Genomic DNA, 24,009 nt, shown 5'->3' with positions numbered 1-24,009 from the left:
TATTCAACAAAATCTTAGTGAACTAAATTCAGCAATGCATTAAAAGTATCATACAAAATGCCAAATAGGATTTATTCCAGGTTTGCAAGTGTGGTTTAACATATACAAAGTGATATGCTACATAAACAGAAGTAAAGATTTTTAAAAATGGGTCTGAAGAAATAGTTCAAAGGGGCAGTGCACGTGCTTTATGTGTTGGAGGCACAGGCCTGATTCTTGACACTGCATAGTCCTCCAGGCACTGCCAGAAGTGATCCCCAAGCACCACGCAAGGAGTACTTTGTCCCTGAGCACAGTTTTGTGTGGGTCCCAAAAGCTCAAAAACTGTCATCATATCAGTATACATAGAGAAAACTTTCTACAAGATTCAACACACATTTGTGACTTAAAAATACTTTCAGCTAAATGGCTTTAGGATTTATCTCAACATAAAAAAATTCATAGACAATAAACCACTAACTGCTAACAACATGCTCAATGGCAAAGAACCAAAAGCCTTTCTTCCAAGATCAGGCATAATGCAAGGAAGGATATCCACTCTTACCACTATTATTCAACATAATGTTAGTATTCAGCCAGGCACAAAAAGAAACATAAGTAAAAGGGATTATAATTAAAAAATAAGTAAAACTATCACTATTTACAAATGTAAATAATAATAATATGCATACAAATCTTAAATGTTTCACTAAAATACTATTGAAAACAATAAAACAATAGGTATTAGTGGCAGACTACAAAATCAGTATACAAAATCCATCGCAATTCTTTTTTTTGATGATTACAGCATACTGTTGTATTTTACAATTTTTTAAAAAATTTTTATTAGTGAAACACCATGAGGTACAATTGTAGACTTACAAATTTTTGTGCTTGGGTTTTAGTTGTACAATGATCCAGTACCCATCCCTCCACCAGTGCCCATTCTCCATCATTTACTTTTTTTTTTTAAATTTTTGTTAGTGAAACACCATGAGGTACAGTTGTAGATTTACAAATTTTTGTGCTTGGGTTTCAATTGTACAATGATCAAACACCCATCCCTCCACTAGTACCCATTTTCCACCACCATGGGTCCCAGTATTCCTCCCACCCGCCATCCCCCCGTTCCCACCCTGCCTCTGTGGCAGGGTGTTTTCTTTCATCGCAATTATTGATCACTTGACATTCTATTACTCATCGACTTGCTCAAGTGGGTGCCAGTAACGTTTCCATTCGTCCCTGTTGTGTGCTAATGTAGATTAATGGCGTCTGCTCGCTATAGGAACACAAAGAGCCTCAAACTGTTCATTCAGGGTCTTGATGAAGAAGTCTGACCATCTCGTAGGTGGGCGGCCAGGCATAGTTTGATGTCCCATGGAATCCAGTCAGTAGGCTCCAGCGGTCCAGCGGACCAGTGGTCCAGAGGTCCAGTGGTCCAGCGGTCGTCTCCAAATCTCATTACATGTAGAGCCCATCTGATTTTCAATGCCTTGGAAAATGAGACAGCATTCCTGGTTCTCGATTGACAGAGGTCAGAACTCTGGATTCCTTCTCTCACTTAAGTGAAGCGTGATACTCCAAGCATAGCTCTTTTGATTCCTCTTTGGGTGACCCAAATTGCGTTCTCATCCTGTTTTCATAGGGCCCAGGTCTCTGAGGCATATGTTAATGCAGGAAGAACAGTTGAATCAAAGAGATGTGCCCAGAGCTGGAGTTTCTTCATTTTCTTAGATATTTCTCCAACGCTCTTGAAGGTGTTCCATGCCACTCTCTTCCTCCTGCGTAACTCGGGTGCCAGGTCGTTCGTCATGTTGAGTTCTCAACCTAAGTACACAGAACTGCTGCATTCAGAGATGTTTGTTCCTTTGAGAGTGAATGGAATGTCAGAAATGAGTCTGTTTCTCATGAACATTGAACATTGTGTTCGTGAGATTCAGTTGCAGTCCAACCTTTCCACACTCATGGTCAAAGTCGGCCAGAATTTGTGCTGCTTGGCTAATGTTTGGTGTTATTAGAATGACATCATCATCAGTGAAGCGGAGGTGGTCTAGTTGCTGAACATCTATCTTCACTCCCATTACTTCCCATTCCAGTAAGTGCATGATATTCTTGAGGGTGGCACTAAAGAGTTTCAGTGAAATGGTATCACCCTGCCGAACTCCTCTCTTTACGTTGATGATCACTTCCTTGTAAAATGGTGAGATCCTGGTGGTGAATCCATAACACAGCTCATGGAGAATCCTGATGTATTGAGTGTGAACGCCCTGTTTGGCTAGGCTTTGATGACCGCTTCCATCTCAACAGAATCAAAGGCCTTCTTTAAATCAATGAATGTTAGCCAGAGTGGAATCTTGAACTCCCGAGAAACCTCAGTGAGCTTGGTTATCGTGTGGATATGGTCGATTGTGCTGAACACTTTTCAGAACTGGCTTGCTCGCCTGGTTGTCCTTCATCAAGAGTTCTTCCAATCCTATTCAGGATGACTCAAGTGAACAGCTTGTAGACGATGGACAATAGGCAGATTGGGCAATAGTTGCCAATGTCGTGGATGTCTCCCTTCTTGTACAGTAGAATGGTCCTGCTGGTGACGCTGTCACCTCCAGGGAGAACCTAAGAACTCAGACCCACAGGTAGGACAACAGAGGGCCTGACCAAAGAACAAACTGTTCCACTGTGTCCATGCCATTCCCTCCATCCTCTATCATTTTGGGTTTTAGTGTCAGAAAAGTCCTGTTAAAGATAGAAGGGCAGGAAACTGGAAGGCAGGGAAGATAAACTCTGAGTGAGATGCTGCACTCAGACAATGACATGCTCAGTCCTTAGTAAAGGGCAGCAGCTACAGACCTACAGATCCTTAAACTTAGTCTAGCCTCATCCCCTCACACTGGAGCATCTCAGTCCCGGCCATGAAGAACCCTCCCATTTTCCAGCAAGCCTTTCCAAGGAGGTCTACACTCTCAACCAGGACTGCTTTGGAAATTGAAATAGGTGTTGGGATAATGGAGTCAAGAGTGAGCTTTCTTATATCTGGAGGTGGCTTCTGGGTTGTTTGGACAGTAGGACACCATCTCAAGGAAAGTTTATAACCCATATTCTATTTGTGTATTTTACTGAGACTGGCACCTCTTCCATTTTTAATTTTTTATTGAATCACCATGAGAGTTACAAAGCTCTCATGATTGAATTTCATTCATACAATGATTGAACACCCATCCCTCCACCAGTGTAGCTTTCCCACAACCAATGTATCCAGTATCTCTCTAATCACTCCCACTCCACCCCATTCCCAGTCTCTCTGACAGGCATTTTCTTTCTTACACACACTCTCTCTCCATTTGGGGGCATTAAGGTTTAAATACAGATATTGAGAGACCATCATGTTTGGTCTTTTGTTTACTTTCAACACACATCTCCCATCTCAATCAATCCATCCAACCCTCATTGACTTGTCTCCCTTCTTTATCCCAACTGCTTTCTCCCCCAGTACTTGAGGCAGGCTTCTAATCATGTACCAACCCTCCTGGCCCTTGTCTTTACTGTCCTTGGGTATTAGTTTCATATTATGTTATTTTATATCCCACAAGTGAGTGCAGTCTTTCTGTGAGCACCTATTAAAGTGTGAGTTCAATTCTGACCTAAGTGTGTGTCATCTCCCTGGATTCCTCCATCACAGAGAAGCAAGAGGATTAACAGAGGAATACAATCAAAGAGGCTCTCTTCCATAACAGAGCTGTTGTGAGGACTAAACCTGAGCCAGAAAGCCCTACGTATGCGTATGCTTGTTTTTTTTTTCAGTTCCTTTGGCAAAAAATCTAAAAAGTCAAATGCATAAAGAAGAAGCAGCTGTTTTCTGACAAAGACAGCCCACTTCACACAATCACAAAACGGAGACACAACAGCAGGCTCTTTTCGCTGATCTGAAGGTTCCCAAGGCTGTTGAGCTCAGCCTCTGCTGTCAGAGCCGACAGGACTCCGGCAGGGGTGCTCAGATACTGCCTTCTCTTGCAGGCTAGGACCAACGAGTGACTGGGAAGGGACGCAAAAGGTAAGTTACCTTGTTGAACACAGGGGCATGCAGGAGTGCAAAAAGTCTCCATCACAGGCACTGCGCTTCCAGGACACCCTCTGCTTCTGAACTTTCTTGTTCTAAGCTTCCATGCAGCTAACTCTGGTTTGAATTTTTGGCACTAAACTGGTCCCCTGAACACCACCATGGGTCGCTCCTGAGCAGAGCCAGGAACAGGCCCTGAGCACTTCTGAGTGAGGCCCCTACCTCCCCCAAATAAATTGATAACTTCAGTCTTTAGAAAATTAAAGTGTTTCTGGGTAGAAAGGTCTCAGCAGCAGTGAGGGTGCTAGATCTTAGGCAGGGGCTGTGAAGACTCGCTACACAGACAGAGGTATGAGGCCATAACTCTGAAATTCCAGACTGTTGTAAACCAATGATTAATTAGTTGCTTTTGAGCCACACCCGGAGGTTCTCAGGGCTTCTCCTGGATCAGAGCTAAGGGATCATTCCTGGCAGGGCTCAGCGGGGAAGATGAGCTGATGGGCATCAAGCCCAGGAAATGGTTGCATGCAAGGCAAATGCCTTACATACTATACTATCTCTCCAGCTACTGATACATCAATTTTCAAAGAATGAATTGAGAAATTATAGTACCTAGACAAGACTGGGAACTTAGCAGATAAATGAAAGGAAGGAAGCAGACACCAATGGGCATGTATGTGGACTGAGAGAAGAGTGGGTCAGGCTAGGGGGTCCAGACAGATGCGTTGGTTGAGACAGGTGTCAGCAGTGGGGAATGAACTGCTTTTGACTGTGCAAGCCCAGCGCTACTACCTCATGTTATGTATCAAACTGCATATTACAAAGAACACCTGGCAACTAAAATCAGAACCAGAAAACTTCCAGCCACCAGCTGGTTCAAGAAACAGACAAGGAAGAGTCTCCTCAGGCCACTAGCGAGATAAATTGCCCATGAGAACTGGCAGCCCAGTGCAGAGCCAGGCAGAACTCAATTCTTTCCTAGCAGAAGGATAAATGAGAGGACAATGGCTGTCTCTCCCTCCTGGAAGCAGCCAACACAAAACCAAAACTTCTGCACAGCCACCTACCCTGCTGAGGGAAAGTAGCCACTGAGGAAAGAGAGCCAATAAGAAGGTTGCAGCAAGAAACAACCAGCAACCAGGGCTGTGTGAACGTGAACCTGTCACAGGATGTGCAGTCTGCCTGAGAGGTAGGGGCCCTAGTTGGCACTGATCCTGGAGTCACAAGTCCCAATGCCAGATACGCATTTCTAAAAAGCAGTTTTCCCTCTCACCTAGGTTATCCGGAGACCTGTGGCTAGAGAGGGCTTCTCCAGAATTGTTTCTGTGATGTTTTACTCAGAGCTTTCTGATGGTTTTTAACCCTACCCCCTTCCTGCACACTGGTACTGGTCCCTGCTTGTGCTCAAATATCTTGTGCACCAGTCGTGGAGAATTCCAGTCATTGTCAGTTTTGTTCATTGGACTGCACATCCTATTACAGGTTGAACTCCACAAGAAGAAGACATCCAACCCCATCAAAAAAATGGGGTAATGAAATGAACAGAAACTTTCTCAAAGAAGAAATAAGAATGGCTAAAAGACACACGAGAAAATGCTCTACATCATTAATCATCAGAGAGATGCAGATCAAAACAACAATGAGATATCACTTCACACCGCAGAGACTGGCCCACATCCAAAAGAACAGGGGCAACCGGTGTTGGCACGGATGTGTCGAGAAAGGGACTCTCCTTCACTGTTGGTGGGAATGCCGACCTGTTCAGCCCTTTTGGAAAACAGTATGGATGATTCTCAAAAAATTAGAAATTGAGCTCCTATTTGATTCAGCAATACCACTCCTAGGAATATATCCTGGAGAGGCAAAAAAGTATAGTCGAAGTGACATCTGCACTTCTATGTTCATTGCTGCACTGTTCACAATAGCCAAAATCTGGGAAAAAAACCCGAGTGCCCGAGAACAGATGACTGCTTAAAGAAACTTTGGTACATCTATACAATGGAGTACTATGCAGCTATTAGAAAAGACGAAGTCATTAAATTTACATACAAATGGTACTACATGGAAAGTATCATGCTAAGTGAAAGTGATATTTTTTTAAAAAATCATGTTGGGAAATGTGTGCTGAAAGTAGACTGTAGACCGAACATGATGGCCACTTAATACCTGTATTGCAAACCACAAGACCCCAAAGGAGAGAGAGAACAAACGGGAATAAGCCTGACACAGAGGCAGGGGGTGATGGGTGGTGGTTGTGGGAGGGATACTGGGAAAATTGGTGGTGGTGAATGGGCACTGGTAGAGGGCTGGGTACTCAATCATTGTATAACTGAAATGTAAGCCTGAAAGTTTGTAAGTCTGTAAGTGTACCTCACGTTGAAACATTAAATTTTTTTAAAATCCTGTTAACAATTGTGCCTCAGAAAATCAAGTACCTGGAAATCAGCTTAACCAAGGAGGTAAAAGACCTGTAAAAATAAAATCGCAAAATGCTGCTTCAAGAAATAAAAGAGGACAATGAGGAAATGGAGACACATCCCCTGTTCATAGACTGGGAGGATTAATACAGTGTAAATGGCAATATTCCCCAGAGCATTATACAGATTCAATGTGGTCCCTATAAAGATACCCATGACATTTTTCAAAGAAACAGATCAAAAACTCCTGAATTTTATATGCAACAATAACACCCCCACCAATAGCTAAAATAATCCTTGTGAAAAAGAAGATAGGAGGCATCACCTTCCCCAAGTTCAAACTGCATTACAAAGCAGTAGTAATTAAAACAGCATGTTGTTGGACTAGAAACAGACCTGCAGAATAATGGAGCATAATTGAATATCCTCATACAGTAGCTCAAATATATGATCACTTAATCTGTGATAAAGGATCAAGAAATAGGAAGCAGAGCAAGGAAACATCTTCAACAAGTGGAGCTAGGAAAACTGTAAAGCTTCATGTAAAAAATGAACTCAGACCTCTAATACCATGCACAAAAGCCAGATAAAAATGGATTGAAGATCTCAACATCAGATCTGAATCCATAAGCTACATAGAAGAAAATATAGGCAAAACCCTCCATGACATTGAAGCTAAAGGCATCTTCAAAGATGAAACACCACTGACCAGGCAAGTGGAAGCAAAGATTAACAAATGGGACCACATTAAACTAAGAATAGTCTGCACCTCAAAAGAAACAGTGACCAAGATACAGAAACAGTCCATGGAATTGGAAAAATTATTCACCAATACCTATCTGATGAGAGAACGAATCCGGAGTTCTGACATCCGTCGACGATCAAGGATCAGGGACGCTGTCTCATATGCCAAGGTATCGAAAATCAGATGGGCTGGTCACGTAATGAGATTTAAAGACGACCGTTGGAGTAGAGCTGTTACTGATTGGATTCCACGGGATGTCAAGAGACCGCGTGGCCGCCCACCTACCAGATGGTCAGACTTCTTTGTCAAGATCATGAACGATCGGTTTGAGGCCCTCCATGTTCCCGGAGCGAAGAGATGCCATTGGGCTACACTAGCACGCGACAGGGACAAATGGAGACGTTACTGGCACCCGCTTGAGCAAATCGACGACTAACGGGAAGTTAAGTGACTTAAGTGACTAAGTGACCTATCTGATAAGGGGTTAATATTAAATATGTACAAGGCACTGACATAAAATTACAAGAAAAAAACACCCAACCCCATCAAAAATGGGGAGAAGAAATGAACAAAAACTTAATCAAAGAAGATATCCAAATGGCCAAAAGACACATGAAAAAATTTTCTGCATCAATAATCATCAGAGGGATGCAAATCAAGATAAGAGTAAGATATCATCTCATGTCCCAGAGACTAGCACACATCCAAATGAACAAGAACAACCGGTGCTGGAGAAGATGCATGGAGAAAGGGACCCTCATTCATTGCTGGTAGGAATGCCAACTGGTCCAGCCCTTTGGACATTTAAAATAATATGGACATTTTTCATAAAACTAGAGATTGAGCTCCCTTTGACCCAGCAAAACCAGTGGGAGTTTCAAAAACACACAGCAGAAACACCATCTGCACCTCTATGTTCATTGCAGCATTATTCACAATAATCAGAATTTGGAAAGAACCAGAATATCAGTGCCCAAGAACAGATGACTAGATAAAGAAAAGATGGTACATCTACACAATGGAATACTATGAAACTGTTAGGAAAAATGAAGCCATGAAATTTGGCTATAAATGAGTGGACTTGGAGAGTATCATGCTGAATTAAGTGAGTCAGAAGGAGATGGATAGATATAGAATGACTACATTCATTTGTGGGATATATTAAAAATATGAGACTAATATCCTAATAAAAGTATGAGACTAATAAAAATATGAGACTAATATCCAAGGCAGGGAAAACAGGGACTAGGAGGACTGGTCAGTGGTTGGAAGTTATCACAAGTGTATTGTGGGGGAAAGGGTAGTTATGATAGAGAAGGGTCCAGTATGACAACAACAGTTAGAAATGATCACTCTGGACAACAACTGAGTGTTGACAGTAGATAAAGGGATATTCATGATAACCTTTCAGTTTCTGTATTGCAAACTGTATTGTCAAGAGAGAAGAGAAGAGAAGAGAAGAGAAGAGAAGAGAAGAGAAGAGAAGAGAAGAGAAGAGAAGAGAATAACCTGCCAAAGAGGCAGGCTGGTGGGGGGTGAAGTAAGGGGGTTATGGGAGAGAAACTGGGGATATTGGCATTGGGAAATGTACACTGGTGGAGGGATGTGTATTGGGACATTGCATGACTGAAAATCAATCATGAACACCTTTGCAATGATCTATTTCATGATGATTCATTTTTTTAAATTAAAAAGAAGAAATCTGCAACAGAACCAACTAAACTTGGTAGAAACTTTTAAAAAAGATTGAGTCATTACAGTAACGTCTCCATTGGAGACTTTGTTGTTACTGTGTCTGGCATATCGAATACTCTCGGTAGCTTGCCGGGCTCTCCGAGAGGGGCAGAGGAATCGAACTCGGGTCAGCCATGTTGGCCACTTGTAAGGCGAACGCCCTACCCGCTGTGCTATCAAGTAAAACTTGTATAGTCAAAGTGACATCTGCACTTGTTTGTTCATTGCAGCACTTTTTACAATAGCCAGAATCTGGAAAAAACCTGAGTGCCCAAGAACAGATGACTGGTTAAAGAAACTTTGGTACATTTACACAGTGGAGTACTATGTAGCTGTTAGAAAAGAAGAAGTCATGAAATTTACATACAAGTGGTACTACATGGAAAGTATCATGTTAAGCGAAATGACTTAGAAAGAAAGGTGTAGACATAGAAAGATTGCATTCATCTGGGGAACATAAAGTAACAAAATAGGAGACTAACACCCAAGAATGGCCGAGATTAGTACCAGGAATTTTACTCCATGGCTTGGAGGCCAGCCACACATGCTAGGGGAATAGGGAGCTCAGACAGAGAAGGGAGCACCAAATAAAAGGTATTGGGAGGATCCTCCCAGGATGGGAGAAGCATGCTGAAAGTAGACCAAACATGATTGCCACCCATTACCTCTTTTGAAAACCACAACACCCAATAGGAGATAGAGAACAAAAGTGAATGCCCTGACACAGAGGCAGGGTGGGATGGGTGGGTATGGTGGGTGGGAGGGATACTGGGATCTGTGATGGTGGGAAGTGGGCACTGGTGGAGGGATGGGTATTTGATCATTGTATAATTGAAACCGAAGCACAAAAATTTGTAAGTCTACAATTGTACCTCATGGTGTCTCACTAATAATAATAATAAAAAAGTAAAACTTCAGTGTCTGGATTTAATAAAGAGAAAATGTACACGGAAGAAATCTCTAAACCTGTTCTAAGGAAAATAAAGAAATAGGTAAAATTATGAGGAAAAGACTAAGAAACCATAGGAGAAGTACTGGCACAAAGTGTGTTGGTAAAGAAACTGAGGAAGGGAGGATCCAAGACAGTGACAGAGAATCTTTGGAGACAAAGATACATTCTCAGATTAAACAACTGACCTAGTCTCAAGGAATGGCAATAAAAGAAATCCCACCTAGACGTGTGGGCGTCAATATTAATCAGGTAAAGTAGAGAAATACTAAAAACCACCAGGAAGGAAAGGAAATGGAGCAGAGAGCACTTTCCTTATCGTCTACAATACCGGGAGACATGGAATAACACCTACAGGTGGTGAAGAAATATGAAGCTTTCTTGAAAGAAATTCATAAAGGGTAAGAAAATGATAAAGATAAAGGCTAGGAATACTACAGTGGTCATTGTACACAGTCTGTGTTTGGTTCCCAGCACCACCAGTTCCCCTGAGTATCACTGGGTGCAGCTCTGAAGATGCCCGGTGCTGTTGAGGTATCCCAGGTAACCTGGACACTACAAGGCCCAAGCAGCTCCACTCAGGGAAAAACCCCAAACAAATGTTTGGATTCTGACAGTACAAATCAGGTCACCAGGGAAAGTGGGGTGGAAGAAAAGGATGGAGGACTCAGTGAACAGAGGTGGAGGGGGGTCCAGTGGACCGAGGTGGGGGTACCCAGTGGACTAAGGTCAGGTTATCAAGTGGACTAAGGTCGGTGGGGTTGAGCAGACTGAGGGGTGGGGGAGTCCAGTGCACTGTAGTGGGGGGGTTCTAGTGGACTGAGGTGGAAGTACTGGGTGGTGGGCAGAGTGTGCTATGAAACTCTTGAAGAAGTGTGAACTTGTTTTAAATCATATTCAGTGTGTATGGCAATGTTACATGAACTTAAAAAACTACTCTTAGCAACTTACAAGTATACAATATATGGTGCTGTAATCAGAGTCCCAGCATTTATTCTTATAATAACTGGATGCTTAACCCTTTGACAAACGTATCTCCCACATGTTTGTCATCCCAACTGCCCTCCGACCTGGAGACCGCCATTCTACTGAGTTCAGTTTATTGCTGATGTTGTTGTTTAGGTCCTTGAGTCACACCTGAGCAGTGCTCAGGGATTACTCCTGGCAGTGCTCTGGAGGCCAACTGCAATGCCAGGGACCCAACCAAGGTTTGGCACATGCAAGGCAAGTGCTGAAACCCCCTACTACAATCTCTTCAGTTCTCTGAGTTCAACTTTTTAAATATTTTACATATAAGTAAGACCTGGTATGTATTTCAGAAACAGCCCAAAACCTCTAACAAAAATAACAAAGCGTTCAGAACCAGAAATAAGATGCCAGATTATTTTCAAATTCTGCATCAGCGAATATCATGTGACTCTTCCTAGTGAAATAATCCCTTTCACTCAAACTAGCTCTGCAGAAGTTGTTCAATCTGGCGATTAACCTCTGTAGCAACATATCTCTACTTTCACCATGAAAGGGGATAAGTCTAAAATTTCTGTCTTTCAGAAGAAACAGCAGGGCTAGAGGGGAAGAAAGCTTAGAAGAACTTTGGAAAATCTATCTTTTGCCTTAAATATCCTGTAACCCCAAATTTTCTCAGAGTTGCTTTTGTGGATCTGCCACCACAGGAGAGAAAAATCTAGCTGAGATGCCACTGGAGCTCTACAAGAACTCTGTGGTTTACATTGGGGACATCATCAGGGAGGAAAGCATAGGAAAGGATTCACAGGTAGTCTACTGAGCTGCGAGTGGAAGGTGAACTAGTGAGGCAGAGGATCTAAGAGGTCAGAGGAAGTGGTGGGGACTGGGGCAGCCAAGCATCAGGTTTGGCAGCACTTAGAGTTATCAAAAACCCCCAGACTTTCTGGCTATTCTTTTTTTGGGGTGGAGCGAGGGAACAGCACACTGGGTGATGCTCAGAAAATACAGGCAGTGCTCAGGAAACAATATGGAATGGCAGGGATTGAACCTGGAGCAACTGTAAGCAAGGCAAGCGCCCTGCTTGCAGTAGTATCTCTCTAGCCCCCATCCTGTCCTGGTTATTCTTGGTGGCATTTTTTAAAGTTTCTATATGATGCTGTTGCCATGGAAGTGGAGCAGGCAGGCAACTCTATATATACCATATGGGTGGTGCTTGGAAAAGGCAACCTGATTAATCTTTATTAGTTGATTGGTCATTTTGTGTAATTCATCAATTAGATTGATGAATTTGTAAACCATCACTAATATAACCTATCAGAGAACAGGAATAGGGACATGTAAAATCTATGAGCACAGGTCATGAGTTGCTGGAAGTATGGTCCTGAAGTGGATGAAGCCTCTGTGAGAAGCTGCTGTGCGGGGAAGGAGCTGCAGAGAGAAGCTAGAGAAGCAGGTGCTGCGGGGCTCCTCTGGGGCGCTCTGGAGGGGCTGTTGGGCCCCCTCCTGAGCAGAGGCTGCTGTTGGCCACCCGGGACCAGTGAGTAAAGAGACGTAACCCTGAAGATAGCCAGTTGCCGGGTGCCGCCTGACTCACCATCCCCAAGCTCCCAGAAGCTGCCATTTCAGGCCCTTTCCTCTCCTGACTGCCACTGAACCCTAGGAGAGGTGAGCACACAGCGTGCAGACACCAGCCTCAGGAGCATCTGGAGCCGCAGGGAAGCTCCCAGGGGACCCAGGACACTGTACCCACAGCTGGAGCCTGGATGTGGGGACACTAATCCCTGCTGGACCACAGAACACACAGTGACTCCCAGATGAATTGCCCAACTCAGGAAAAGAGATTTGCATAATACAACCCTGGTATTTCCTTCAAAACTCCCACTCTTCACTGAATTTCCTGTTTTGAAAGCAGCTTTTCAGCGAGATTTATGCTCTCTGTCAAGACTGACCATCTGCAATCGGTTATCTGTCTATGGCTAGAGATGCTGCTGAGAGTAATGAATATGCACAGTTCTCAGTATTCAACACTCAGGGCTGGAGGCACAGCTCAGTGGGCTGAACACATCCTCGTCATGCGGGAGCACAGCTCAGCACTCATTAGATACTACACCAGAAGATGAAGCTTTTGCTGGGTTGGACAAACACTAAGGACAGGGGAAGGTGCCTGATACTCAGGAACACTAAGGTCTCAGCCAAGGGCTTAACTCCATCACCTCACAAATATTCTCTGCAGAGACACTAATCTTGGAATGATTTCAGGTACAAGTGCCAGGACTGAGAATTCTTAGTTTTTTTTTTTTTTGAGTCGGGGTGGGTAGCCTCTCCCCTCCTCCATGCTTCCAGAAGCGCCAGTATTCCTGACTCATGTCTTCTGCCATGCCCACTCTTTGCCTCAGACTTTGGAGGGAAATGCCTGGACCGCGGCTGCATATGTGGTAGCATGACACCTCCTGAAGCAACAAAAAGCTTAATAAATTCTTGGACAAGGACTTACCAATCCTGCAATCTGATATAACAATATTCACATAAATTTATCTTCTAGATAGGTATTAGTATTGCAGCTTGTTATCTCTTCAATTTTAATCCCAGTTGTACCAACTGTTGTATCAACAGTTGCTACTTTTTGCCTACATTCACGGTCATGGTCACAGTCCTCCCGTTATTCATCAATTTGCTCAAGTGGGCCCAGTAACATCTCCATCATGAGACTTGTTGTTACTGTGTTTGCATATCGAATACGTCACGGGGAGTTTGCCAGGCTTTGCTGTGTGGGCAAGATATTCTCGGTAGCTTGCCGGGCTCTCCGAGAGGGGTGGAGGAATTGAACTCGGGTTGGCCATGTTGGCTGCGTGCAAGGCAAACGCCCTGCCTGCTGTGCTATCGCTCCAGCCCTTTACCTACATTAAAATAAAAAATTTAAAAAGACTTAACTAGTTCCAGAATCAGTCCAAAAAAGGCTGGACACCTTCCAGAGAGAAGCTCCACCATGGAAAAGGCTATGATAAGATCCCTTTTGGGCCTTCAAAAGTTCAAAGTGGTTCCTGTTGACAACACCCTAAAAACAGAATCTTGTCTACACAGAAACTTCCAAATAGGAAAAATTCAAAAGAAAATATAGAAAACCAACTTTGTAAAGGCAAGTGAGGCACTTACCCACTCTAGAGTTTTCCTATATCTCAATTTGAATGTGTAATTCCCTTCTTTTATTCTAAAGGGTACCCTCTGTTTTCTCTCTTCTGGCAAATTCTCCATTCTCTTTTAACACGTTACTCTATTTCTATCCCCTTGATAATCTCTAAATAAAACTGTTTTACATCACACAAAAAATTTTATACAAGGACTTAACAAACCCATGATGAGATCTAACAGTTTTCACATAAAAATGCATTTTAGTACTTAATTGATTTTAATATTTGAGCTTTGTTGCCTAATCAACAAAGTGATTTTGAATTCAAAGTGTATCAATAGTTGTGACTTTTGTCTACATTGAAATAAATTTTAAAAAGTTTAAAACCGTATTTTGATTTTTTATTTGTCCTGGTGAGTTCTAGACATTCTTTGAAAAGGGGCAGATTTGGAATTTGATCATCCCAATGCACTGCAGTCACTTCAATCAAGAGGAAAATGGATGCTGTTCCACCTTCTTCCTACGTTATCACTTCAATCAAGAGGAAAATGGATGCTGTTCCACATTCTTCCTCCGTGATCACCTGACTTCAACACTTCCTGAGACAATGATCTAAAAACTACTCACAAAAACAGCACTGAGAGCCTGGAGTACAGTGAGTAAGGTACTTGTCTTGCCTGTGGCTGACCAGGATTTGATTCTCTGATCACTGCCAAAAGTGACACCTGTTCAAAGAGCCTAGATTAGTCCCTAAGCACCGCCAGGTGTGACTCACCGCCCCTGCCCCAGCCCCAGCCCCTTTCTCATAAACAAAAGAGAAAGTGAAACCTGTGTCAGGTGGGCGGATGGGAACCCCAGTGCTATGGCCATGGTGTGCATGGTCATGCATGCAGCATTGGACAGCTCATTTCCTTACAGGCATGGCAAAGACAAGACTGAGCCATGGAGATGAAGTTAAACACTAAAGTCTGGACCCTCTTAATGTGCATCCTTCACTCTCTCTTGGGGCTGTTTTCCTGCCTCACCACCCCCCCAGCACTTAACACCCAAATGAAAACACTCTCATTTGTAGGCACTCACTGAAAAGAACAGAGTTGTTTGGATTCCTTTGGGATATATATATATATATATATATATATATATATATATATATATTGGCAGTACCAGAATTGGAACCCAGGGCTTCACACATGCAAGGCAAGTGTTCTACCCCTGAGCAACTGCCCCAGCCATCTCTCCCCTTTCCCTCTTTTCTTTTCCAAATACAATGTGACCAAACCCGACTCCGGTCCAGCAGCAGGGGCAGCACCACATTCCTGGGTGGGAGGAAGGGGCTGAGGGCTGAGCACACGCTTTGCATGCAGGAGGCGGGGCTCCAATCCCAGCGCCCATGGTCTCAAGTTGGCAGCACTGGGGAAGGAGGGGATGTCGGCCTGGAAAAAGCCCCATAGGAGCACGGAGCTCAAGCCAGCGGCAGGGTACATGCCCTGGATGTGTGAGGCCCTGGGGCTCTGGCGCAAACAAAAGAAGGAGGTGACCAGCCTGGTTCCGAGGCCGGTGTTGGGCTTATTCTACAGCTGCTCTGCTGACCCAGTGTCGGGGAGGTGGAAGTGGCGAGTGGCTGAGCTCGGAGGCCACAGCATAAGGAACAGGGAGCCCTAATGCAGAAGAGCCCTAACTGCAGTTCCATGCTCTGCTCATGCTACCTGCGCTCAGGCATGAAGGTCAAAGGGCACTGGGCCAAAAGCTTGGAGGTCAGTGGACCTCCAAGAGAGGAAGAGTTCATTGGAAAATGGAGCCTCCACCAGCTGTGGGCCGGTCTGTACACTTGGAGGAGAGAAACCACAAGGCACATGGAAACAACTGTAGCACTGTTTTCCTGCTGTTCATCAGTAGCATCTCCTTTGTGAGATTTGTTGTTACTATTTTTGGCATATCGAACATGCCACAGGGAGCTTGCCAGACTCTGCCCGCGATACTCTCAGTAGCTTGCCAAGCTCTCCAAGAGGGGTGGAGGAATCGAACCCGGGTCAGCCGCATGCAAGGCACGACTGTACTCAAAAGAATTCCTTGCAACTGAAGACATTCTCGCTTTTATTAGACTCACAGAAGGCCGAGCTGTAAGGGAACTCGAAGTTCTCTCGTTCAAGAAGGCTCCGGGATTGCTCCAGGTGGGTCCGTGGCACAAGGCTGGGATCTAGGTCTCACAGGTGCATGGCAATGCCCAGCGCCACACGGTCTTTCCAGCCCCAAACCAGGCCTGTTAGCTTGCAAGGGCTCTGCCCGGGAGCTCGGCCCTCGGCCTGCAGCCAAAAGAGCTCGGAGCTGCTGAGCCCGGCTGGGGGGCTCCCAGCCTGGCTGCGCAAACCGGTCACTGCGCAGAGCGGGAATCTCTGCGGCCAGGGACGCGCGCCCCCTGCTGGCCGGAGACGAGCTGCGCGGGGCTGGACCCTGGAGACCCGAGGCCCGTTACCTGGGGCCTCCCTTGGAAGCACCGCCCCTGCAGCGTCTGTGCCACCTGTGGATGATGCGACCCGACCTGAGCAGGAGCTGCGGACGCTAATCAGGGGCCCGGGAGCGAGGCAGGCCAGACTCCCATAGGCTGCAGGCTTGGGTGCTGCTCGGAAGAGCCCCAGCCTCAGACTGCGTGGGTCCCCGTGGGGCTACGTCACTGAGTGTTGGGGGAGGTTCCAGAAGATTCGGGAGACAGTGTCAGGGTCCTGCAATGATCAAACATCAATTTAAAATCACCCTTGCCGAGAGCCCCGTGTTCCCGAGGAAAAGCTCTGCTCTAGGGTCGCTGAGGGGACGCTGAGAGCCGCCTCCCCTCCCACCCACTCCCCCATCGAAAGGAGGAGCATCAGCTTCACTGCTCTGGGCGTGCGTCCTGTCTCTAGCTCTTTGCACGGTTTGCATCTGAGATTCTGTCTAGCCTCACAGCTGTGATGGTGCGGGCGGAGTCAGCTACGGGCTGGGACGACTGTGAGGAGAGACAGGAGGAGACAAAAGGAAGTCTCTGGCGGACAGTGCTCTCTGGCCCTTCACGAATGACTGGTCAGACCTAGGAGAGCCCGGGTATCACCCAGCACATGGCTGTGCCCAGAGACAAGGAAAGCCGCTGATGGGGTCACACAGCCCCAGAGAGGCCCAGCAAGGGGACAGGGCTGGCTGGGTCACAGCCCCACTCACAGCAGGAACGTGTGCACTGGACAGAGAATGGTGTAGGACTGACTGGGCACTGGAGGTGGGCAGGGGTGCAGGGACAGGACATGATACTCAGGAAGCTGGTGTGGAGGGCAGGACCAGGGACATTGTACACAGTTTAAAGGAGGGGCCTGGACACTGTGGGGATCTGGGTCCCACTTGCTGAAATAAACTCCACCTCTTAAGGCCCTGAGTGTGACCTGCAAATCTTTCACACAATAACCAGGAACCCATGAGCACATGAATAATCCATCCCCTGCAGCAACGGGACCATGTGACAACCAAGATAACGAAGGAGCAAGGCTGAGCTGGGAGTGCCTTTCGGATCTCCTGTCTCACAGTGACTTCCTGTCAGCCCTCACTAGCTCATGCTTACAGGAAGCAGCAGCCTACACAGCCTCCTCTCAGGACTGTGATGACCGCCATAGCTCATCTGCATGTGGGCAAGGTCAGCGGGCAGCTGGGGGACGGAGCAGCCTGGGCAAGGAAGAAGACTATGAGGAGGTGGCCTGTGGGGGCAGTGGGCTGGCCTGAGAGTCAGCACTGAGTAAAGCAGGAGACACTGGTGGCGGGGTGGGGGGAGGCAGGGGAGTCTGCTGGGTTCTATGGGCTTCGGTCTATGAGGGGGGGGTGGCGGGAGAAGCCCCAAGAGCTTCAGCAAGGAAACCAGAGTTGATTCCCCCATCCACATCTGAGGGATCATTCCCTCCCAATGATGTTTTTAAGGATGCTGTGATAACATGTTATAGTAGGAGGCAATTTTGTCTTGCTTGCATTAATTCTGCTGCTATTAATTATGAATTCTGCAGCTATTGACTGCATATCTGGTTGATATGCATCTGCCACACTTGGCAGTGCTCAGAGGTTACTTCTAACTCAGTGCTCAGTGGTCTGCGTCAGCCATGCTGGGGATCAAACAAGGCTTCCCAGTTCAAAGCATGTATGCTGCATATTCCCAGCCCACTGAACTTTCTCTCCAGCCCCTGGACGGGAATTCCTAAGAATGTTTTTTTCATTCACCAGCCTCCTGAGGGCACAGCTTATCCAGCAATAGCCCTGAGGCTGCTTTCAGTGGCAGAGACAGAAACCATGACCCAATAGACCCCTACTAAGTGCGGGAAGGTGCCAGGGTTCCCGCTTCTCCCATGACCAGGGCTCTGCCCTCTCTGCCTGTCCGTGGGTCTTGTACAAATAGTCTGTGTCCTCGCACCCTCAGGGCCCCTGTCTATATGAAACAGCTCCCCTTCTCACTGACCAGGTGGACTTGATCCAGCCGCATTCCTGGTGCCCAGTGCCACTCTTCACTCAGTCATGGGGATGTTCTGCTGAGTGGCTTGGAGCAACCGAGACTCCTCCCAGAGTGAGAGTAAACCTGTCCATGTCCACTAGTGGCGGCCCCACTGGGAGGGCACAGGGTAGGAGCACATGCAGGGCGAAGGGGAAGCAGATAGAAATGTCTGCCCCTGGCTAAACAGCCACCATGTGTCACCTACAGTCCAAGGATGGCAGGTGCCAGTCAGTCCAGTTTTCTCTGGTTCACGGAATAACGGAGAGATTTGGTTGAGCTGAGGCTCGATGGCCAGTCAACAAGGGCCAGTCAACTGAAACACAGAGACGGTAGAGGAAATCTTTCTCAACCTAGGCCAACAGCCAATCCCGTCCCAGCGTCCTGCCAGCAGGACCTCCTGCCCCCAACCAATGCCGCAGAACCCAGCACTTCCTCCTCCTTCATCCAGGTGTGCCAGGTTTCCTGACGGGGCGCTCCAGCCCCCTTGCTTGCTGGGACAGGAGGGGCGTGGCCTCCGTGGTAGTGGACATGGCCTCTGTTGCAGGGGACGTGGTCTCCTGGGGCGGTGGCCGCTAAGTTATTTTCCCTCTCCCAGCACACTGGACCCACATCTCAACCCCCATTACCTAACTCGATAGAGAACGCTAGCTATTTCAAACACAAAAGGCTAGTAGGCCACTAGCATATTCCAATTGGACCAAAATAACAGTGGACACAAGTTTATTCCAACTACACCAAAATACCAATGAATACAAGAAGCTGTACAAGCCAAATGTAAAAGAACACATCCTCCAAACTTCTACTAGAGGCCTCACTTAAGTCACAGAGAAATACATTAGTGGAAGGACCTACTCTAAAGTGGCAAAAGGTGAACACCATCGAATGAGCTCACCCAAAATACCCTCTCTCAGGAAGAGAGAACAGTGCTAGTGAACTGGGAAGTCCCACCTCTATACAGCTATGGCAACATGAAGAAACAGTGCAAATCCCCACCGAGAATAGAGGATGAAGAAAAGAGTACAGAAGCCTCAACAGAAGTTACCCAAAAATATGGTCTCTCCAATACAAAATTTAGAGATGAAATGCTGAGAATGTTCAACAAACTTAAAGAAACAGTGGGGCAGTCAGTGAAGAAAATACAGGGAAAAATAGGAAAGCTACATTCATAAATGTCATGAATAAAAGTTTCGGTAAATGAAATAAAAAACACAGTGAGTGCCCTTAATAATAGAATGGCTACAGCTGAAGACAGAATCAGTGAGCTTGAAAACGAGCTGCAGAAAGGTCGCAGGCAACAACAAACAATGGAAAGAGACCTCAACATAGCTGTAGGGAGAATCAGAGACCTAGGGGATGATTCCAAGAGGAATAACATTAGAATCATCGGAGTACCCATAGGACAGAGAGGCAACCCTAGTGAAAAAGCTGCCGTTAAAGAAATCATTGCTGAAAAGTTCCCAGAGCGGGAGAATGCAGACATCCAGATCCTACGAGCACAAAGGGTGCCAGCTAGAAGAGACCCTAATAGAAAGACTCCAAGACATATCATAGTCAGAATGATGGATGCCATGAATATTGTAAGCAGCAAGGTCGATAAAGGAAATCACATACAAAGGAGTACTCCTGAGATTTACAGCAGACCTATCAGAGGAAACCCTGCAAGTCCAAAGACAATGGTGGGACAAAGTGAAAAAACTCAATGGAATGAACGCCTCACCAAAAATACTCTATCTGGCTAAGCTCTCACTCAAACTAACACAATTTCATAGATAAACAACAGCTCTGGAACTTCATAGACTCAAAACCAAACTTAAAGAGGGACTAAAAGGGCTCCCTTAAGACAAGAAAAAACCTTACAAGCACCACAAACAAGTATAGAAAGATGACACTAATCTCTCTCAACGTCAATGGTCTAAATGCACCAATCAAGAGACATAGAGTGGCAAAATGGATTCGGAAACTGAACCCAACATTCTGCTGCCTACAAGAAATACATCTGAATGGTCAGAGCAAACACAAACTCCAAGTCAAAGGATGTAGAACAATCCTTCAAGCGAACAACTCCATCAAAAAAGCTGGGGTGGCCATATTAGTATGTGACAACATAGATTTCAGGATGAAAAATATAAGGGAGCTGGAGCAATAGCACAGTGGGTAGGGCGTTTGCCTTACACATGGCCAACCCGGGTTCGATTCCCAGCATGCCTTATGGTCCCCAGAGAACCACCAGGGGTAATTCCTGAGTGCAGAGCCAGCAGTAACCACTGTGAATCTCCAGGTGTGACCCAAAAAGCCAAAAAATAAAAAATAAAAAAGATAAGAATGGACAGCAAGGGCCATTTTTTACTAATCAAGGGATATGAAAAGCAGGAAGAATTCACACTCCTAAATGTATATGCACCTAATGAGGGACCAGCTAAATACTTAAAACAACTTCTAACAGATTTTAAGGAGGACATTGCTAGCAACAGAATAGTAGTTGCAGACTTTAACACTGCCTTATCACCTCTGGATAGATCAACAAGATTAAAATTCAGCAAGGAAACTAGCCCTGAAGGAAGAAATAGAAGAGAGAGGACTAATAGATCTATACAGTGATTTGCATACCCATAAAAACGAATACACATTCTTTCCCAGTGCACACAGAACATTCTCCAAAATAGATCACGTGCTGGGCCACAAAGCATACCTCAACAGAATCAGGAAGATAGAAATTGTATCAACTATTTTCTGAGACCCTGAAGCACAGAAGATAGAAGTTAATCATGCACAGACACAGAGAGCCAAATCATACTCCTGGAAATTAAACAACTTATGTTGAACAATGAGTGGGTCAGGGTGAAAATCAAGGAAGAATTCAAAAGGTACCTGGAAACAAATGATAATGAATACACCTGTGGGATACAGCTAAAGTCGTATTGAGGGGAAAATGTATAGCTTTGCAAGATATCTCAGGAAGGAAGAAAGGGCCCACATAAATAACTTGACCTTACCGCTCAAGACCTTAGAATAGGACCAACAAAAGGAGCCCAAACCAGGCAGAAGGAAAGAAATAATAAAACTTAGAGCAGAAATCAATGACATTGAAACCCAAAAAACAATCTGAAAGATCAATGAAACTAAGACCTGGTTCTTTGAGAAAATAAATCAGAATAATAAAACACTAGCAAGACTCACAAAGAAAGATAGAGAGAACTCTAATAAATCAAATTAGAAATGAAAAGGGAACATCACAACAGAAACCAAAGAAATTCAAAGATCATCAGAGACTTTTTCAAAAATCTATATGCCACGAAACAAGAGAATCTAGAAGAAATGGATAAATTCCTGGATTCCTATAACCTCCCAAGGCTGTACCAAGAGGATTTGAAATACCTGAATAGACCTATTACAATTAAGGAAATTGAAACTGTAAGTAATCAGAAGTCTCCCCAGAAACAAAAGTCTAGGCCCAGATGGATTCACTAGCGAATTCTTCCAAACATTTAAAGAGAACCTAATGCCAGTTCTTTTCAAGCTTTTCCAGGAAATCAAGGAAACAGAAACACTCCCAAATAGTTTCTAGGAGGCACAAATCACCCTAATACCAAAAGCAAACAGAGACACCACAAAAAAGAAAATTACAGGTCGATATCTTTTATGCATACAGATGCGAAGATCCTCAACAAAATATTAGGAAATATTATCCAAAAACTCATCAAAAAATCATACACCATGGCCAACTGGGATTCATCCCGGGGATGCAAGGATCATTCAAAATTCAGAAGTCAATCAACATAAATCATCATATCAATGAAAGAAAAAAGACATATGATCATATCAATATTCGCAGTAAAAGCATTTGACAAGATTCATCACATTCATGATGAAAACTCTCCCCAAAATGGGTACAGAAAGGACCTTCCTCAATATAGTCAAAACCATCTACCACAAGTCTATAGCAAGCATCATCCTCAATGAGGAAAAATTAAGGACCTTCCCTATAAGATCAGAGACAAGACAAGGATGTGCACTATCACCACTTCTGTTCAATGTAGTGCTATAAGTATTTGCAATAGCGATTAGGCAAGAAAAAGATATTAAGGTCACCCAGATAGGAAAGGAAGAAATCAAGCTCTCACTATTCGCAGATGATATGGTACTATATTTAGAGAACCTCAAAGCCTCTACCAAGAAACTCCTAGAAACAATAGACTTGTATAGTAAAGTTGCAGGCTATAAAATCAACACCCAAAAGTCCATAACTTTCCTATACGTGATAATGAGAGAGAGAAAGTAATATGCAATAAGCACTCCCATTCACAATCATGCCTCAGAAAATCAAGTACCTTGGAATCAGCTTAACTAAGGTGGTGAAGAACCTGTACAGAGAAAACTACAAAACATTACTTCAATAAATAAAAGAGGACACAAGGAAATGGAAACATATTCTCTGCTCATGGACTGGGAGAATTAATATTGTCAAAATGGCAATACTCCCCAAAGCATTATACAGATTTAATGCAATCCCTGAAAGGATACCCATACTTCAAGGAAGTGGACCAAACACTCCTGAAATTCATATGAACAAAAAAAACCCACGAATTGCTATAGCAATTCTGGGGGAAAGAGATGGGGGGCATTACCTTCCCCAACCTCAAACTCTATTACAAAGCAGTAATAATTAAAACAGCATGGTACTGGAGCAACAGATTGTTGACAGAGCTACAGATCAATGGAACAGGGTTGAATATCCTTACACACACCCTCAAGTATAAGACCATAAAATCTTTGATAAGGGAGCATGAAATTTGAAGTGGAGCAAGAAAAGCCTCTTCAACAAATGGTGTTTGCAAAACTGGACAGCTACATGCAAAAGGATGGGCTCAAACCTGTACCTAACACCATGTAGAAAAGTCAGATCAAAATGGATTAAAGCCCTCAAATCAGACCAGAATCCATAAGGTACATTATGAAAGACAAAGTTGGCAAAACCCTCCATGATATTGAAGCTACAGGTATCTTCAAATATGACACTCCACTGACTAGGCAAGTGGAAACAGAGATAAATAAATGGGACTATTGTAAAATTAGAAGCTTCTGTACCTCAAAGAAACAGTGAGTGCACACTTCCGCAGCACATATAATAAAATTGGAACAATACAGAGAAGATTAGCATGTCCCTGCGCAAGGATGACATGCAAATTCGTGAAGCGTTCTGTATTAAAAAAAAAAGAAAGAAACAGTGACCAAAATATAAAGACAGAATGGGAAAGGATATTCTCCCAATATCCATCTGATAAAGGGCTGATATCAAGGATATACAAGGTACTGGTCGAATTCCACAAGAAGAAAACATCTAACCCTATCAGAAAATGGGGTGATGAAATGAACAGAAAATTTCTCAAAGAAGAAATCAGAATGGCTAAGAGGTAGATGAGAAAATGCTCTACATCACTAATCATCAGGGAGACCCAGATCAAAACAACAATGAGATAACATCTCACACCACAGAGGCTGGCCCACATCCAAAAGAACAAAAGCAACCCCTTTTGGCGTGGATGTGG

The 24,009-nt window shown here is 44.6% G+C and overlaps 1 non-coding gene across 1 annotated transcript; it reads left to right on the top strand.

The window, feature by feature from the left end:
• Positions 1–23,564: 23,564 nt before the first annotated feature.
• LOC130036260 (U6 spliceosomal RNA) lies at positions 23,565–23,670 on the top strand. Its single transcript, XR_008794313.1, has one exon. It is a non-coding gene; the product is annotated as a U6 spliceosomal RNA (small nuclear RNA).
• The last annotated feature ends 339 nt before the right edge of the window (positions 23,671–24,009 follow it).

This window comes from Sorex fumeus, unplaced genomic scaffold (genome assembly GCF_029834395.1).
Source record: "Sorex fumeus unplaced genomic scaffold, SorFum_2.1 ptg000063l, whole genome shotgun sequence".
Taxonomy (NCBI): domain Eukaryota; kingdom Metazoa; phylum Chordata; class Mammalia; order Eulipotyphla; family Soricidae; genus Sorex; species Sorex fumeus.
This window is presented reverse-complemented; position numbering and strand designations above follow the sequence as displayed.